Source organism: Ursus maritimus, unplaced genomic scaffold (assembly GCF_017311325.1).
Source record: "Ursus maritimus isolate PB19 unplaced genomic scaffold, ASM1731132v1 scaffold_3, whole genome shotgun sequence".
Lineage (NCBI taxonomy): Eukaryota > Metazoa > Chordata > Mammalia > Carnivora > Ursidae > Ursus > Ursus maritimus.
The window spans coordinates 77,823,984-77,844,669 of record NW_024425563.1 but is presented as its reverse complement, the minus strand read 5'-3'; the positions used below and the strand labels follow the sequence as shown (position 1 = coordinate 77,844,669).

The 20,686-nt window shown below is 37.9% G+C and overlaps 1 protein-coding gene and 1 long non-coding RNA gene across 4 annotated transcripts in view; one reads left to right on the top strand and one right to left on the bottom strand.

Annotated features, from left to right (window-relative positions):
• The window catches only part of PCLO (piccolo presynaptic cytomatrix protein), a 367,203-nt gene that overhangs the window by 243,430 nt on the left and 103,087 nt on the right, over nucleotides 1-20,686 (bottom strand).
• LOC103658671 lies at nucleotides 1,687-15,159 on the top strand. 3 transcript variants are annotated; one of them, XR_005838615.1, is made up of 5 exons: nucleotides 1,687-1,845; nucleotides 2,905-3,002; nucleotides 14,094-14,256; nucleotides 14,354-14,447; nucleotides 14,749-15,159. It is a non-coding gene; the product is annotated as an uncharacterized LOC103658671 (long non-coding RNA). The 3 variants fall into 3 exon arrangements; XR_005838614.1 differs by lacking the exon at nucleotides 2,905-3,002; XR_567246.2 differs by lacking the exon at nucleotides 14,094-14,256.

Here is a 20,686-nt window from a genome sequence, read left to right as displayed (position 1 = left end):
TGTTTAGGTTAACCTGTAAACATTCTAGCAAGATAAAATTATATAAACTAAAATTTTAAATTTTGCATAAAAATAACTTGTCAATTATATATGCAAATATTTAGCTCAAAAAGCAAAGTGACTTCTGTGAAGGTAGCTGGAACATGATGGCAACATTATAAAAGATGGAAAAAAAAAAAACAAACAAACCAGGACCTTATTCCTTAGGACGGGAAACAGAATTAAGAATCACCACCAATATTTTTGAAAAATATGAAGAAGACGGAGTAGGCAAACAATATCTGGTGAATGAATGAAACAAATCTTTTATCCTTCATATATTTGTTATCAGAAAATTGTGTAGTTTCTTTCAAAACAGACACGCTCATCTTTAAGACTTTGAGAGTAGAAACTATCAAGTCTTTCTTAAGCCTGCACAAAACAAATTCTTTAACTTGGGAAAGGTTATAGCACATTTCTTTGCCTCGTGTTAAGAAACATACAATAGCTCCTAAGTACCTCTGGCATGAATGAACCATCCGAAAGCCTGAATATATGGGATAAAGATAAATTGTATCTGTTCCCTAAGACGTTTATGGACAAAAGTAGAAAAGCGGGAAGTTAACTTTAGACCTTACTGCCCACTTAGACACGTCATCCTATTTTTAATTGTTTGGTGTGAAATAAATGTCACATGTAAAATGCATATACCAAATCTAAGAATCACACTTTTCAAAAACTGTTACTGCTAGCTATTTGACCTGCGAAATTTACTATCACAAAGCATGTCACATTTTAAGCAAGAATAACAGATGGTGGGGGGCCTGTGTGGCTCAGTGGGTTAGGATCTGATTCTTGATTTCGGCTCAGGTCGTGATCTAGGGGTTGTGAGATCGAGCCCTGCATGGGGCTCTGTGCTGGGTGTGGAGACTGCTTAAGAGTCTCTCTCACCTTCTCCCTCTACCTATACCCACTCTTTCTCTCTCTCTTTCTAATAAAAAAAAAAAAAGATGAAAGAATTGATGGTATATAAAAAGCTGATATTAGTATTTAACAAAATGAGTTTATAATTTCCATATCTATTCATTTATTGATTTTGTAGATTATAATGTAAAAATGAATGAGCACAACACAAAAAGTTATTATTCTTAAAATCAGTTTGCTCCATTTATCCACACACTCTTTCACCTGAAACTCTATTCACATAGCCAAGTATATTATACTCTGGGAATTAGAGAACCACAGAACAGGGCATATCTTCTAATGCAAAAGTGATAACCATCTAAAAGCACTATTAGTCCCTAAGGGCTTTAAGCACAAAAGATTATGCCCCTGAGCAGCAAGACAAATGATTACATTTTGAGCAACAGTGTCTTTATTTGGAAAAAAACAAAAGACAAACAAAAAATGAGATTGAATAGATTGTATGTGGGGCCATAATTAAGGAAAGCTTAATACTGTTTGGCACCAACCTTTAATAGTTCAGTCAAACCCTAAGTAAACATGTCCTGTGCCAGAGGGGGTAACTACACTAAAAACTCTCCAACTTATTAATGCCACTGACAGTACAATGAGGCCCAGGAAATGTTATGGTGTCTCAGTCTTGAAATTTCAGTAACCATTCCTTGAAACTTTTTCTCTGGAATGCATATCAAACTAAGGAGCGAGCAAGGCTGCCTGTTGAGTCATTTCTGAGAGCTGACTCATCTTCACAATTTTGCCACTCGGCCATTTACTGCCTGCTGGCCCCCAGGCACCACGTTGGGTGCTAATGCTAAACACTCAGATAAGAAAGGGCTTGGGTCAGCTTTAAGAGCCTCACAACTGATGGAGTGAGATGGACATTTAAAATTGGAATATAATTTGGTAAGTCCAATACTGGGATCTATACAGGGATCTGGTATACAGCAGAGAGCCACATATAATTAATCTTGTCTGAATATGAAAATAGCTCTACAGAGAATGTACGTTTGATCTCGGACTTGAGAAAATACTGGAAGTCATTAAAATGAAAGGAAAGAAGATACGTCAGGTATATACAATGGCAAGAGCAAAGGCACGGTCAAGTGAGAGTGTAAGGGGGGAAATAAAAATCACACCCTACCTTAGAGGACGCGGCAACTCAACCCCATGAAGTCGAGAGAGACAGTTCTTGATGCAATCACACGAGGCTTTATTGCAGGACCAGCGCGCTGGGGCTCATCTCATAACCCACGCAGGGGCAGCGGAGAAGAGCCTCGAGCTATGAAAGGGTTAGGTTTTTATGGGGGCTTGTGGGCGTGACCCTCAGGAGACAGTCATTGGGGTGTTTGCAGTTTCTACCCAATCAAGAGTCCAGTTGGCCAGTGGGGGGGGGGGGGGGGTAGCTCTGGGTGGGATACAATTAGGCACCCCTCCACCCAGGGGCTCGATTTATCTGTTTATCTTTCGCAAGCAGGCGTGCACAGAAGCGAGAAGGCGAAGCTGTGGTTAGCATTTTTCCAAGTGGGCCCCTTCCTTAAAGTATTTGGGGCGCCCAAACTTTGCTTAAGGGGATTTTCAGTTATGTTCCTCCACGTATGTTTTCTTGCAACCAAACAACTTCAAATATGTCCTTTCAAGAGCACCGGGAATATTCATTGTCTCCTAAAAACAGCTATAAACTTTTTTGCCTTTGATTTGCTCAGCTTCTGTCTCTGGCCCTTTTGCTCTCCTGCAATTCACACTGCACGGCAGCCTAACAGAAAGAACACGTAGCACGGGTGGGATTAGAGCAATGGAAGTGAGGAGCAAATTTAAAGGGGTATGGAAAAGCTCAGTAGCCATGTAACGTTTTTAAAAATTAAATTTATGCAAAAAACCCATGATGAATAAAATATAAAACCTTATATAAAGACAGGCGGTAGTTTGTTTATATTACAACCTTGTGTTCTTGTGCATCGACAGGAATCGTTCAGACCAGCCCCGTGGGTTCTCGGTCTTCAAAAGCCCCTTTAAGTTCCCTGTAGGCCCTGCAAAGGCTGGATTTATGAAGAATGACAATGGTATGCAAATAGATTGGGCAGTGCAGGGTTTTATACATACACTTTATTATTATTATTATTATTATTATTATTATTATTATTATTATTATAGAGCTTTTATTAATGTTTTCTACTTGCTTCAAAAACTGAAGGATATTTGGAGCCTGTGGGTGGGCTCAGTCGGTAAAGCGTCTGCCTTCAGCTCAGGTCATGATCCAGGGGTCCGGAGAGTCTGCTTCTCTGTCTCCCACTGCCCCTCGTTCCCCACTTAGGCTCTTTCTCTCTCTCTCTCTCTCAAATAAATAAAATCCTTTAAAAAAAATTGGAGGATACTTTATTTTTATTTTATTTATTTATATTTATTTACCTATTTCTATTATTTTAGAGAGAGGAGGAGGAGGGGGAGGGGCAGAGGGAGAGAGACAGTGGGGAGCCCAACATGGGTCTTCGTCTCACAACCCTGAGATCATGACCTGAAATGAAGAGTCAGGCGCTTAACCGACTGAACCACCCAGGCAGCCCAAGGGGGATGTTTTAATAAATGTATATGGAGGCATACATCTTTTTCCTCAGGCCCCATGTGGCTGTGGAAGATCTGAACTACAGGAATCCATTCCTACCTCTGCTTTCAACTTGCTATAGGATCTTGGAGGTGTCACTTAGCTCCTCTGAGTTGCAACTGAACGCTGAGTACATTCCTGTACTCATAAATTACGGATAACAGCAACTGCTCTAACAGTAGAGCTACTGTGAGGAAAATACTATGAGAAAGCTTTGTAAATTTAATTTACAGCTCATACTATATCAGTTTAACAATCTCCGATCAATTGAAATCCAGAGACATGTCATCTGCATGTTCTAAACATCTATTTTATACCACACTATTAGAAATAGGCAACTGTAATCTTCCCATAGTAGCCTAAGGCTCTGAGCATTAAAATGCATGTTTTATTAGCAGACTGAAAGGATTTAAAGGTTCTTCACTTAAGAGTCCCTAGGAAGTTACATCAAAGACCTTGGAACTTTTTTAAATTCAGGGTAAAAGCTACCAACTTAAATTATGTTCCAGGTACTCCCCCTCGTTAGCTCTAATATCCTAGATGGCATATGGGCACAATTTCATATCCTCATTGATAAAACACTGTATTACAAGTAGAAAGGAAATAGTAAAATTAAGATAGAGTCTATGAACATATGCAAAGGCATTCTGAGACATTTCCAGAATCAAATATTAAATGCACCTATAATGTCTTATCTTTTTTAAGAATCATGACTACAAGGGTGCCTGGGTAGCTCAGTGGGTTAAGTGTCTGCCTTTGGCTCAGGTCATGATCCCAGGGTCCTGGGATTAAGGGGGCTTGCTGCTCAGCAGGGAGTCTACTTCTCCCTCTCCCTCTGTCGCTCCTCCTACTTGTGCTCTCTCTCTCCGTCAAATAAATAAACAAAATTTCAAAAATAAAAAAAAAATCACAATCACATAAGGAACAAAACCTGTATCCAGAAATGAGGCTTCAAGGCAATGTCTCCCTCTCCCTCTGTCTATCCCCCTCCCCGTAGTCAATCACTCATTAGCTCACACAAATGCTGGCCCTTATTTCAGACCCAGTAATAAAAAGTAAGTGCCCTCAAACAAGTAAGTGCCCTTAACTAACATTAAGTAGGATTAAGATCACATTTGGCCTAATCTTTTCAATAATTCCCCTCACATTATGCATACCCTTTTCAGGGCTACCCTTGGTACATCAGTCTCCTTTGCTATACTCCCATGCTTTTTCTTACTGTATTTAATTAACTACATTCTTTAATTCAACTGCAGGCTTTATTATGTGGATCTTTGAATAATATGGGGTTTTCACATTGATTTTCCTTATTTACTAAAATTTGGTCATAACGTAGTAAAACTGAAAGCTTTAACTCCTTCGCCCATGCCCCTTGCATCCATTGGTCTACCAACCATTCATTCATTCTTCATTCAATCTGGCTTCTATTTTCACCAGACAGCTCTTAGTATCTTAAGAGTCTCCCTGAGTACCCCAACTGACAAATTCATCATCCTTCGAGTACTGGGCATTTCACCATTACTCTTCCCTGAAATTCTTTTTTCTTTCTCCTTCTAATGTAAATACACAAGTCTCCCCTGGCTCTCTTCATCTTGGCTAATCTTTTACTCTCTATTGGCTCCTCTGCTTTCTATTTGTAGCATCAGCGTTTTCCAAGATTTTGTTCTCTTGTTATCCTTTTCCTCCCAAACTTGAGCTTAGAATTTTCCTGAACTCAAGATATGAATTTCTTGTTTGATTTAATTCCCAGCTGGTCTACTAGCAAATTTGATTAGCATGCCCATGAAATGGGCAAATGAAAACTCTTTTCATTGATAATGCTTCCGTTTTTCAAACGACCCAGCATGAAACAGAGGCACTATTTTGACTATTCTTTTTCCTTTAGGTCCCACATCCAGTAATCTAGAGTCAAATCATTAAGTTTTAACATGTGTAACTTCAAATACCTGAGATGTAGCTGAGAGACAATGAAGCACGGGGGTAAAGTCAATGAGATTTGATTAAGAATACCAGTCCAGGGAATGCAAGTTGGTACAGCCACTCTGGAAAACTGTGTGGAGGTCCCTTGACAACAAAATGCTGATATAATGTGAATACCCACCACTAATTAAGGGAGAAGCAAGTAAGGAGAAAAATAGCTCTTCCCTTTTCTTTTTAACCAAAGTTGTCTCTACCTGTTCCTGGTCTGAGAGTCCCCCAATTCCAGCCCAAAACTCCTAACAGACTTCATGCAAATCTGACTTACTTGAATTGCTTAGAAAAGACACCATGCACCAGACAGATCTAAGTAAAAGTGACCTCACGTGATGCTCTATAGCACAACGCTATAAATTATGTTCCCACTTTTAAAAGCGTACCTCCCAAGCTGCGGGCTTCAGAGGGGAGGGGGGTGGGGGAATGGGATAGACTGGTGATGGGTAGTAAGGAGGGCACGTATTGCATGGTGCACTGGGTGTTATACACAACTAATGAATCATCGAGCCTTACATCGGAAACCGGGGATGTACTGTATGGTGACTAACATAATATAATAAAAAATCATTTAAAAAATAAAAAAAATAAAAAAAAAAAGAATACCAGTCCAACTCCTCATTAGTTATTTGACTTTACCCACGTTTCTTACTTATCCAGAGATGACAGTTACAATTTTACCTGATAGGTTCCTGTAAAGATTAAACAAAATAAAGTGACATTTGGAAAGTCTGATACAATACACCACCACTAAATAAATGGTATCATTATTATTGTGCCATTTCTCTGTATGTAACCTATTCCTTAAGTATTACCTAAATATTCCTATCTATATACATAGGTACCAGTTGTTTCTTCCACCTAGAAGATCCTACATCACACACCACTTAAATACCACCATCATTCAATGTCCATCTTACATATTCCTTCCTCCATGACAGCTTTGCTGTTAAACTTCCTTTCCTTACTAGTTTAATCCTTCTTCCTTTGAACATGTATAATACTTTGTACTTCTCTTCGTATAATACTTTGTACTTCTCCTTAGCCACTTTCTATCCTTAAACTTTCAATTTTTGTTTCCTCTATGAACAAGACAAATCTCTTCCCACCATATTTTTAAATCCCTCAAAATATTCCTGCTACAATGCCACTGCTCACATAAACCATTGCTGACCTTACTATATCCCTTCAACCTTTATTTGAAGTCATATTTAGTTCATTCCCAGATAAAATGTTCAATTCTTTGAAGGAACAATATCACATCTATCTGTTTCTTGTCTTCACTGCATACTAATAGTCTTATTCTTGAATACCTATAAAGTGAGAATGAGTCCAATGTAGTTATGAAAAAAATCAAAAGTATACTTACTCTTGCTTGGTCTTCCATTTCAGGACAGAAAACCAGAAAACACTTTAACAAAATAAAAGGAACTAAATTTCTCTTATATTTCCCCCCTAGGAACCAAGCTGTTTTCTTTCTTTTCTTTTCTTTTCTTTTCTTTTCTTTTCTTTTCTTTTCTTTTCTTTTCTTTTAAGAGAGACAACACATGCAAGGAGGTGGTAGAGGGGGAAAGAGAGAGGGAGAGAAAGAATCTAAAGCAGGCTCCTTCCTGAACACAGAACCCGATGCGGGCTCCATCTCACAACACCGAGATCATGACCTGAGCCAAAATCAAGAGTGGGACGCTAAACCGACTGAGCCACCCAGGTGCCCCTCTACAAAACACTTTTGAAGGAAAAGGATCAGATATGACTTTCCCAAAATGATGTAGGATTTTTTTAAATAAGAAAATGACCACTCATCTCCTTATCCTTGCTTCTTCTCAGCCAAGACTCTGACATACGAGATTGATCAATCTAATCCTTGTGACTGTGCTATACTGAAATCATCCTTCAACACAGACCATATTAGTGACTTAATTATATAAATTTGCTGCTCATGCTTAGGCAGCACCTTACTTTATTTTCTAGTTATTAGGTGATAAGAATTTAAAGCCTCTTGCTGAGGCTTTTGTCTCAAACTTGCTGATTTTATTTGCATTACAGAAAAATGCACTAAATGTTATACCACAAGGAACACAATAAAACCCTTGTCTTCTTATATCCTTGGTTACAGTTTTACTTCAAGTAAACAGATGTTTCATACATCTGAGGATAATGTTCCAAATGGTCTCTGTTGACCAGTTATAAGGAAAATATGTTTCAAATTAAGGGAGTATTTTTCTTCCTTCCTAATGTGGACATCTCTAGGTGCTGTAACGTTCATTCAGTTGCTCTGGCAACAGGTCTCTTTAATGCTCACAGTTTTGGGGGGATTTTTTTTTTTTTGGTCTGTTGCTACTATCTGCAGGCCTGAAACGCTCCAGGGCTCAGAAGTACTAGCCATATAACCTTAGCTTCAGGCCCTGCTTTGTTCCTGTAAATCAACTCCAATAACCTGGCTTTTGCACTATTTTTTTGTGAAACATCCATCAAGAAAAATTATTCCAGAATTGGAAATAGGTAAAATCAATTACGACCTGTTCTTTTAGAGCAGTACTGGTGTGCATCTTCGCTTGACTTTCAGTTGACTAGGCTCTTTTATAACTTGACAGAGCTAGAGGTTATCTTGCAGAAAATTGCAGAGAGATGCAATTGGTTTTAGTCTAATAAAAATAGATAACTCCAATTATTACCATGTACTGCTCTGTAGGATATTATCCCATTTTACATCTATTAGAAACATTTCAGCATTCTTAACAGATTATATAAACTCTGTCCTTTGAACCCAGTTTCAACATTTTACTGGTTATTTTATTAGTTAACAAATTAAAAAAATACTTGATACATGTTTGTTTTATATTACAAGAGAACCATGTTGTTGACCTTTTGGAAATTATAATTAGGGAATCCAAACCTTATATCACAGTTTCAGTATCAGAAAAATCATAATGGGAGTTAACATCTCTTCTACCTAACTATGTGACAGGCTTATTCTGTATGCTGTTTCTAATTCATTCAATTTTCTTAGTAACTCTATAAGGCTGTCACCATTATTATTACCCTGATTTAGAGATGAGAGAATTGAGACAAAATGAATTTAGCGGGTTGAAGTTCATATTTATCTCTACCTGAAGCCAGAATAGTTTCATTTGATTGTATACTACCTAGAAATAACTGTATTTTTCTGAATTCATACCTTCCTACAAAATAGGACTTGGGGAGGGGGGACTGAGGTCCTGTCTTGATTTCTTCCCTTCTAAGATTCACTGCCAACCGCTGTTATATCTCACTGCTTCTGAAGTAATGCCTAATGTCTAATCTGGGAGCTGACCCTCAAATCTTATAAAACATCTTAATGCAATGGTTCTCAAACTTTACTATGTAACAGAACTGCTTGGAAGGCTTGATAAAATACAGATTGTTGTGTCCCATCCCCAGAGTTTCTGCTTCAGGAGGTCTGGGTGGGGAAAAAAGAAATTTGTAAATTTTTAAAAAGTTCCCAGCTGCTTAACTGGAGACCCCGCTTTAAAAACCACTATCTCATATAGATCTTCCTTGACTTACAATGCACTTAGCTCCTGATAAACCCATTGTGTACTGAAAATATCGTTAAGTCAAAAAATGCATTTGATACCCCCAACCTACTGAACATCAAGAGCTTAACCACGCCTATTTTAAACATGCTCAGAACACTTCTATTAACCTAGAGCTGGGCAAAATCATCTAACATAAAACCTATTTCATAATAAAGTGTTGAATATTTCCTCTAACTTATGAATACTGTCCTGAAAATGAAACATGAATGGTTGTATGGATACAGGTGACCGTAAGAAGATCAGTTGTTAACTCTTCGATCGTGTGGCTGACAGGAGCTCCAGCTCTTGCCGGTGCCCAACATCAAGAAAAAGTACCGTACCACATATTGCTAAAAAAGGAAAAGATCAAAATTCAGAACTCAAATTTCTACTGAATGCATATGACTTTTACACCATGTAAAACCAAAAAATCGAAAGGTGAGCCATCAAACCATGCTAAGGTGGGGACCATTTGTACTCCTAAATCTCCTGCAGGTTAAATACTGATGAATTGAGGTTAAACAGTCATCTATTTCTTGATCATGATTCTTTTATTGTTCACCTGCTATCCCTGCATAAGACTAACCTCTCCCCTCCTCCTTTCGTTCCCATAGAAACGCTTGTCCTCACTTATGTTGCTAAAACTATAGATGGAGATATTCTGAAATGCACAGTGGGGGGGAGGGTGGATGACATCAGCACAAGGACTGATTCTCCTAAAGGCTCCAATACACAGATCTATTTGTCACACCCGCCTTAATCTGAATATAGGACAGTTAACGTTTTGGGGGGCTGAGGAAGTGGGAAGTTCTTTCAGATATCAACTCTCCATTGTCATAACGTCTGTAAATTATTACCCTTGACACAGCCGCTAATTACTTCGCTCCTACTGCTGCTACTGTTCTGATTGCTTCCATTCTACCCCCTGCTGCTTCCTAGCTCTAAGGCTGTTTCTTCGTGGCCAAGTAACTTTATGGGCATTGTGTCCTTTTTTCAAAGTTACTTCCTGGTCTGGCAATGATGATTTATGAGGTCAATGGAATATAGGCTAAAAAAGAATAAGAAAATGAAAGTAAACAGATCTGACACTCAACATTCTGATACCTTTCCATTAGTGTTAAAAAAAAAAAGGTAGACAGAAAAATATTTATTTTGAAAAAAAGCAAAAATATAAAAGTGAAGAAATGTTGATTATTGATGGACCAACATTATGAAAAACTTTATTTAAAAAAAAGTATTTCGACAGTTCAGCAAAACTGTATTTCCAAACTACAGCAGGCTGCTTGGGCACACTAAGCTTAATGTACCATTATTGACAGAGGCCTGGCTGGCAAATGTGCTTTCAAAACAGCTTTCTTCCATATCATTTTCCTATTAGTAGATTTTCTAACAACCACCCAGCCTATCAATACATCATAGGCCAAAGTATACGATGCTGTAAGTGTTAATATATTTAGATGGAAGCTCATTTGAAAGTTATTTTGTTTTTGTTTTTTGTTTCTTGGGTTTTTTTTTTTAACTGAAATAAGATTTTCTACCATAGCTTGTGAGCTAGACAACTGGATAATGGACATCAGAAAGTGCACTCTTTTTTTTTTATTATGTTATGTTAGTCACCATACAGTACATCCTTAGTTTTTTATGTAATGTTCCATGATTCATTGTTTGCGTATAACACCCAGTGCTCCATGCAATACATGCCCTCCTTAATACCCATCACCTGCCTAGCCCAATCCCCCAGCCCCTCCCCTCTGAAGCCCTGTTTGTTTCCCAGAGTCCATAGTCTTTCATGGTTCATTCCCCCTTCTGTTTACCCACCCCCTTCATTCTTTCCTTCCTTCTCCTACCGATCTCCCTGCTATTTCTTATGTTCCATAAATGAGTGAAACCATGTAATTGTCTTCTTTTTTCTGATGGCTAACAAGAAGGAATTAACAGTGGTTTTGGTCAGGGACACACCAAAGGGAAAGCAACAGTTAACTTTTTAAATCCTATCTCCACTCATACCTTTGGAAAGAGGATATCAATTCTGCTTTGTTTTATAGTAAAGAAAAATGAAAAGGCACATCCTGGAGCCCCAGTTTCCTCTGACTTTTCTCATGATACTCCCCCTCAAAAAGATCATCCACAAGAATCAAAAATGGCAACTACTGAAACGATGCCTCACTGTTTATTTCCACTTACAAACTACCTAACTTGTAATTCACCAGTTGTAAGTCTTCTTTAATCCACTAATTGTCTCACAAACAGGACTATTTTTTACTGGGAGCATCGAGAGATAAAGTGCATATTAGCCACTACCATATAATGCCGGTTCTCAACAATCTGGTAGAATGTGGTTCAGATTTCAAGTAAACATACTTGCTAACTGAAGTGTGCAGGTGTCTGAGGGAACCTTTTTTTTTTTTTATAACAGCTTCACTGATGTAATTCATATACCATAAATTCACCCACTTAAAGTATACAATTTACTGGTTTTCAGTATACCCATAGATATGTACAAAGATCACCACTATCAATTCTAGAATATTTTTATTTCTTCAGAAAGAAACTCCATACCCTTTAGTTATCAACTCCCTGTTTTGTCTACTCCCCCACCCTACCTGAGCCCTAAGTGATCACTAGTCTTCTGTCTTTATAGATTTGATGATAGTAGACTTCACATAAATTAAATCATGTAATATGTGGTCTTTTGTTACTGGTTCACCCATGTTTTACTATGTATAAGTACTTTCTTCATTTTTATGGCTGACTAATATTTCATTGTACGGAGGCACACATTTTGCTTATCTAATCATCCAGTGATAGACATCTGGGTTGTTTCCACCTTTGGGCTATTATCGGTAGTGCTGCTATCAACACTCACGTACAAGTATTTGTATGGACATATGCTTTCAGTTCTCTCAGGTACATAGGTAGGAGTAGAGGTTCTGGGTCATACAATAACTCTATGTTTAACCATTTGAAGACCCGTTAGGCTGTTTTTCAAATCGGCTGCACCACTGTATATTTGCACTAGTGGTAGATTAGGGATTGGTCAACTTCTCCACATACTTGATAATGCTTGCTATTTTCTGACTGATTTTGGCCACCCCAGTATCTTACTGTAGTTTTGATTTACATTTCCCTGATAATTGAAGATGTCAAGCATATGTTTATTGGCCATTTGTAGATTTTCTTTGGAGAAATGTCTATTTAGATCTTTTGTTCATTTTTTAAAGTGGAATGTTTCCCTTATTATTTTTAAGTTTTTTATATATTCTTGATATGTCCTTCATCAGATATGTTTTGCAAATATTTTCTCCCACTCTGTGAATTGTCTTTTCAATTTCTTGATAATGTGATTTGAGTCATAGAAGTTTTAAATTTTTTGTAAAATATTTTTCTTTTGTTCCTTGTGCTTTTGAGGTCACATCTATGAATCCATTCCCAAATCTGACTTCATGAAGATTTATCAATACACTTTCTCCCAAAATTTTTAGAATTTTTAGCTCCTATACTACATTTAGGTCTCTGACTCATTTTAAGCTAATTTTTGTATACAGTTGTCAAGTGACAGTCCAATTCCATTCCTCTGCATGTAAGTATCCAGTCGTCCCAGCACCATTTGCTAAAAAGATTATCCTTCCCTATTGAATTGCCTTGGCACTCTTGTCAAATATCAGTTGACTAGAGACACATGGGTTTATTTCTAGACTCTTAATTAAATACCACTGATCTATATATGTATCCTACGAAGTACAACACTGTCTTGATTATTGTCGCTTTGCATGAAGCTTTGAAATCAGGAAGTGTGAATCTTCCAAATTTGATCTTCTTTTTCAAGACTTATTTCGTCTATTCTGGGCTGCTCACAATTCATATGAATTTTAGGATCCTCTTCTCCACTTCCACAAAAAAGCCAATAGGAATTCTGACAGGGAGTGCACTGAATCAGTAATTCTTTTGGAGAGTACTGCCATTGAGACAGGGAAACTGAAGGGGCCCCAAGAAAGACTGTTTTGCTGCCTCTATTCTTGCTAGGACCTAGAACAGATAATGCAGAGCCTTCTTAAAAAGGTCAAGGAGTTACCAATTTCTTTGGAGTCTGCCAGCACAATACATAACATCTAAAAAGTGACCAGGTGGGGTTGTCGTAAATGTTTTCCTTTTGAACACCACTGACTCACCAACACCCTTGGCCCCAGGGCAGAAGTGACTTATGGAGGACACCTAAACACGCTTGTTTGTTCCTGGATGCCTAAGGAGACACATGCACAAGACCACAATCTTGAGTAAAAACCCCAGACCCCAAGTCAAGACTCATTTTCCTTGTCTTTTCCGAGTCTCCCAGATGCGCCATGTGTATCTGCTTTATGTCTTCAACAAACTCTGCTCTTACTTCCTCTCAGCTATCATTTGATTTCCACTCTGCACGCAGCCAAGGACCTTCTTGGCTGGTCCTGTAGGATCCCTTCTGGGTCTGCAGACCTGGCCTGCCTGCATCACCATCTTAACAAAATTAAATACTAAATGGAATTAAATTTAATTCCATACCATTAAATGAAATGTTCCATTTGTTGAGATCTTCTCTCATTCATGTCTTTCAACTTTGTGTTTTAGTTTTTAGAGTGTAAATTTGGCATTTCTTTTGTTAAATTTATTCCTAAGTATTTTATTATTTTCGATGTTATTATGAAGAGAATTGTCTTGATTTCTTTTTCAGGTTGTTCATTGCCAAGTGTATGGAAATACAAATGATTTTTATATATTGATCCTGCAACCCTATTAGTTCTAATAGCTTTTAGTATTCCTTAGGATTTTTTGATATACAAGTTCATGTTGTCTGAGACGATATGTCATAATTTGCTGTTTCTTAGCATGTCTCATAGTTTTCTCAGAAATTGGATCTTTTAGGTAATATATTTTAGCAAATCTGAGTAATGGTCACCTCTTGGGATTTATTATTATTTACTTGTGTAGTGACTGGCTAGATTATTCTAATGAAATCTGTTCTCCCACTCTTCCCTGCCTGGACCATGAAGCTCTTTTATCGTTCCTCGGGGATCACTACCTTGACAATGCTGACTGTCACCCTGGGATGACTGGTTTGGGCAGGGCTGTCTTGGACTGCCTCTTCCCCTAGAACACGCCCAGCTGTGAAACTCCACTAACTGCCAGCTGATTCTTCTATTATTTTCAACTGGGGTATCAATTATTTTACACACTTACCTAACCAATTTCAGATTTCTTTCAAGGAACAATAGTTCCCAAGGTCAATGTCTGAAATGTGTTTTGACCCCAGGAAGTCTCCTCCCAGCTGTCTTTCCCGCATTTCCCTCCTGCAAGCACCCGGATCTCGTGCGCTGCCCTCTCCCTGAGCCACAATCTGGAGTGAGGTGAGGAGTGCCCCAGGATTCTCAGTGGTAGCCCTGTCCCACCCTGGGGGGCTGGTCCGAAAAGGGAGCCACCACATCTCAGACACAGTGGACTGGAACTTAGTTTCAATAAAAGGTAGCTGGGAAGAAGATGAGACATGCCCTTACAGAAAGACAGCCCTCTAACTAGAAGCCCCAGGCAGAGCAAACCCGGTGTTTTAGGCCATACTGTCACGAAAACACCCCAAGACCTGAGCTTTACTGCTACTCTGCATGCACCCCTGAGCTTTCTCCCACATTTCCCTTAAATTCCTCTTTCCAGCTTATCTTTAACTCATAGCATCTGTGATGGAAACCAAAACGACCCCTCACGTCCTAATGAAGAGCTCCTGAGGCCCAGACCACCCAGACCAGTTTGAGCTTAAGCTCATACCTGCACAGATGGACCACTGACTGACCAACAGTGATCCTACCTCATTATAATGCTAAATTTTCTGCCCAAGGAGGAGGACAGCCTCATTAACCTCACATACTATGTATGTATAGGCATGTTTCCTTAAGGCGCCTGTGAGACCTTACGCCCGCCTGTACATAAGATGACAAGGCTCCCCTATCTAAATATTCATCCTAACCCCAAATAAAAAGAACCCATTCACCCTTGCTCAGGAGTCACAACTTTGGAAGTGATTCCCAGTGATCTCCTTATTTGCTGCAAATAAAGTTTCCCTTGCCTGACAACTCCACCTGGTGTAGCTTCTATCTGTGACTTACGACGGAGCAAACTCATGTTAGTCTGGTTACGGTACCAGTACCCTCTAGGTTTCCATCTCTCTGAGTACGGAGACAGGAGGAAGGTGGGAGGTCTTGGTTCAAATCCCAGAGACTCTTTCAGTTCTTAAGGAGATTTAGATTTCTTAAATAATGCTTCTTCGTTGGCTGCATGTCCGTAAGGCCATTTCCAGAGACTTTAAATGGTTGTTTATCATCATTCTCACCCATTCCACTGAGTTGCAGATCCTCAGAACTCCACATGCCACAAGTGGAATTCCAGAGGCTTTATTTTTAATAAGCTTGAATCCCACATCTTTTACCAACTGGAAGATTCTTATTTTTTTGAACCAAGTACAAGAATCACAAGCAGTTATATTATAGGGGAGAAAATTCTACGCATACTGAGAGAGAAGTCACCTTCACCTTAGGCCATCAGGAAAAAGCTTAGAAAAGCCTAAAATACAGATGAAGCATTTGAGAGAGAGAGAGAGAGAGTGTGTGTCGGATTACGGGGCAGTGTTAGAAATGAGACCCTGATAGCAAACACGAAAACATTTGCAATATACCAAAACTGAGGTAATTAGACAATGAATTATAACATGACTGTTTTCGTATCAATACTTCCTTTCCAATGTTTTTTCTTTTACTCTCCAGAACACTAACTGCCTTCTTTCTCTTTAACAGATGTAGCTGACATAACTAGCTCTGTGGTTTTCTCTACATTCTATTAACTTACAGGAAGAATGGGCAGAAATGCATATATCTTCAACACAAGTAAACTACTAGCCAATCTGTCAATTTATTGACTCAATAAATTATCAATCCAAAATTTTATTCTTTCGGAGGTACTCATTAACTTTATCCCTGAAATATAAACTATATCAATAATTAATTTCTATGAAGAGAGACAATAATTCATTATAAGCTATATTTTGCTTCCTTCTATGTTTCTAGTATGTATACAGACACAAAATTCTACAATGCTACACTAATCACATAATAAATAGAGAAGCATATTTATTTACCATGAAGTCTCATTTCTTCTGCATACTTAGAACTCTTAATAAAATTTCTTTTAAAGGGCAACTGTGAGTGTTTTTTAGACTTGGAGTATCATTGAATCAGGAAATTTAACTTCTCTGAAACATCATAGCTTTTAATGACGTATGATGACAAATAGGATGACGATGATTATTTTTTCCTTTAAAAATTATAACTTCTAATTTTATCACTGCTTCTTTTAGAAGTATATCAAACCCACAAATATGATGTCAGAAATACATCAAAACCATAAATATCATTATGTTCAGAAATATCAAAACCACAAATATCATGATGTTCAATGTACCCTGAAGCATAAAAGAAAAAAAAAAGTGTGTCTTTCAAAGACATGAAATGACCCAGGTGGGTATGAGGCCAATATAAATTTTATGTCAAAAAAGAAATGGAGATTCACAAATATCAAATAATAAGGATATATGTGAAGTAAGCCTACAGTTTCTTGCTTCAAAGTAACTAAAAAAGACCTGATTTTCCATCTGCCAGTACCCCACAGGCTGTTCAAGGCTACACCTTAAAATGGCTTCTATTTTCATAGCAGCAGAGCCCATATTTCAGTACGGTGTCTTAAAAACTCTTCAATGTTAACGCGTCAGTTTCATTTTTGGTTATTTGCTTTAATAGGAAAAGAATACATGGCTAATAAAATCCCAACATCACAACCAAATGGCCAACTTCTACACTCAAATCTTTAAAAAAAAAATCTAGTAACAGCATCATTTTATTTTTAATATCTTTTCCCTAGAAAATCTTAACCTATAATAGAAAGTCATTCTAGAAGCGTCAAACATAAAAACAGGGCAGCCAAAGGCATGACGTTCCGTTTAGTATTTAATCAAATGTCCATCCTATTATTCAAGAATGTTATGACAATATTAAATCCCACTTTTTGCAAACAGTTTAAACTTTAATTCCCAAAATACTATGGGTTTTGGTCAACATTTATCATTACACACTACTACGTTGAATCAGGAAATGTTTCTGGATAATAACATGAGCACCTGCAAGGGCTTCCAAAAATGTGTTTAATAGGGGCAGAAAAGAATAAAAAGTAATAAAAATCTGCTGGAATTCAGATTTTTAATTATTAAAGTCAAACTCTTCACAGCATGAACACGGATACATTCTGTCATGCTATAGACAAAACTTAAATTGACATGGAAAGTTTTATTAAAACACCTGTTGGTTCTTTTAGACGCACTAGCTGTCTTTTGACTAAGAGGAATTACACAAGGTTAGTGATATTATTTCAAAAATTAATAGACCACCTTACTACATTTATTTCATATATAAAGCTCCTAAGTATTTTATTCTTTTTGTTGCTATTTTAAGTGAGATTGTTTTCTTTTTTACGGTTTTATTATTTATTTATTTATTTATTTATTTATTTATTTGAATGAGAGCAAGAGTGAGAGAGCACAACGCAGGGGGAGCAGCAGAGGGAGCAGAGGGAGAGGGAGAAGCAGGCTCCCCACTGAGCAAGGAGCTCAATGCTGGGCTCGATGCCAGGACCCTGAGATCATGAAATGAGCCGAAGGCAGACGCTTAACTGACTGAGCCACCCAGGCACCTCGAGATTGTTTTCTTCATGTCTTTTTCCGATAGTTCATAGCTAGTGTATAGAAATGTGACTTATGAGACTCTCCTTTGATAAAAATATATTGGGTGTTTCTCCAAAACTATAAACTAAAAAGGACTATAACTTGAGTAACTTAGTTAAGTGACCTCTTAAAATAATACCCCATGTCTTCCCTTCTCAGAAAGTAAAAGGAGTATAATTTTGCGAGATTTATAAATTTACAGCTTTTGGCAGATGATCTAATCAAAACACCCACTTCAGAAACAAGGAAACTAGACCAGGGTAAGAAAATTACTTGTTTCAGATGACTGAGCACCGAAAGCAGAAAAGACTAACAGAACTGAGAGTAACTGCCTGGCTTTGTCAGGCTCTATCGTCTCAAGCTACTACTTTTTTTTTTTTTTTTTAATTTTTTATTTACTTGAGGCAGAGAGAGAGGGATAGAGCACAAGCAGGGGGAGCAGGAGAGGTAGGAGCAGACTCCCCACTGAGCAGGGACCCCCGATGCAGGGCTCGATTCCTGGACCCTGGAATCACGACCTGAGCCAAAGGCGGATGCTTAACCGACTGAGCCACCCAGGCACCCCTACTTCTTTCTTTAAAGTGGGTAAACAGGATACCATTGGAACTTTGGGCTGCATGACTTGTTGTACAGGGGCTGTTCCGTGCATTGGAGGAGGGTTAGCAATTTCCCTGACCTCAACCCACTTAATGCCAGTAGCAACATTTTCCCAGTTACGACAATCAAAAATGTTTGCAGACACTGTCAAATAACCTCTGGGGGACAAAAATCTCCCCCAAAGGACAAGAAATTTTAAACCACTGCTTTAAAATTCATGATGCTGAAAAGGGATAAGGAAAAAATAAAATAAATGATGATGAAGTTCTAGAGAAAGCCTTAAGACAGTAATTGTAGTCAAGAAAATTTAAAAAAGAATATATGTGAATGTGATTGCTTGTCCTCTTCATTTCCTTTGACCTTCAGCATATATAAACTCCTTGAATACAGAACTGTACCTGATTGAATCTTGCTCCTTCAGTGTCAGAGCATATTCAGATGCACAGTAAATAAGCTCACTTGGAATGACAGTATTTGAGAATTGTTAGAGGGAAAATGTGTTGGATATTTGATTATGTGTACCCTCCTGCATTCCAAAAAAGCATAAAAAATTGCCAGGAGATTACATTTAAAAGTCATATGGCAATTTCTCACCTACGTGTGAAAGTGGCCAATTAGCAGAGAACTGAAGTGGTGTTTGTTTCCCTTCCATGCCACATTTGAATTGCCCTCGATTTTCATTTGCATCCCATACACTGGGCTTCCAGCATCTACGGAGCTCCCAAAACTTCTGACAGCAATTCAAAGGTTCAGGATGTGACTGGGGTGGACGGAAGCCTGCCATCGCAAAACCAGCTGCAAATGCTCAACGCATACAAATCCATTTTCAGTTAACGGTTTTATTTTTAGTTCCAGAAATGAAGTTGGAACCGTGCTTTCTTCACATGAAGCACAAAAGATTGGCTTAAGTCAACTCTATTGGTTTTTTTTCACCTTTTATCTCTACATTCTAAATACCCCTAAAGTGTGCAAGTATAAGAATTCTGAGTAAAATAACAGATTATTTCAACTTGAAGGGATTTTGGTAACTATAAACTAGAGATCTGAGTGGCTGAATAACTAGTACCTTCCATAAAGCAGATGATCAATAAAATATTAACTGGTTGGTTGAAATTCAACAAAATTATTAAGAAAAACTAAATTATAAATGTGTGGTTTACCATCAAAATTATAAAAATCCCCAAGCTGGTTTTTTTTTCATTTCTACATAAACCTATATAAGCCTGCTATACATAACAAACTCTGTTGTTGTTTTTGTTGTTGTTGTTGTTTTAAGAGAGGAGGCTGGGAGGGGCAGAGAGAGAGAGAGGGAGAGAATCTTAAGCAGATCTCACGACCCTGAGATCATGACCAGAGCCGAAATCAAGAGATGGATGCTTAACCGACAGAACCAGGCACCCCCAGAACAAACTTTGTTAAAGATTGTATATTGGAAACACATACATACTCACACACACACACACACACACACACACACGTAAAGATTAGTCCCTATAAAACAGGAAAAGAAAGTAACTATTTTACTGATTGATAATTTGGAACACTAAATTGTACATAATACATGTACAAAAAGAATAAGAAGTGATCATGTGTACATATTAATTCAGAGCCTAACAATCTTCACAATATGGTGTGAACTGGAACTTCTTGCCTACAAATGGCGGGGGTGTACTTGTGGAAAGGACATTATTCGGCTTATTGGAGGCCAAAGTTCTGGAAGATGTTTGTCACTTAACATGGCTTGCACTAAAAACAGCAATGATGGAATAAAGCAATCTTTCTAACCACGATGTATAGCAAAAGTATTTGTAAAACCGCTATATATTCCTATCATTCAATGTTTCTTATACACTGATGGCAGCTTTAAAAATCTAACAGTAAAGCAGTCATTTAATATGATAGGACCTGATTATCCTGAAGCAGAGGCATGCCTGATGCAATTCAATTTAATGGCATTATTTAGCCCCCTGTCGAGCTAATATACCAGTACAATAGCTCTTAGATGCTAAATTGTCACAGTGTCTAACTTCTTCCAAGTTCAACCTATATCTTATCATACAGGAAAGATAAGTACTTGAGAAAGGGAAAAGAACAGAAACAAGGTTCTGTTGCTGTATTAGGGATGGAGGGAAAAGTGAGATTGGTTTTTCCATGAAAGTACTTTTGTTTGTGCATTGCTAATGCATCAAATGTCATTTGCTCTTGAAAATTCTGTCAAAAATTCTATACATT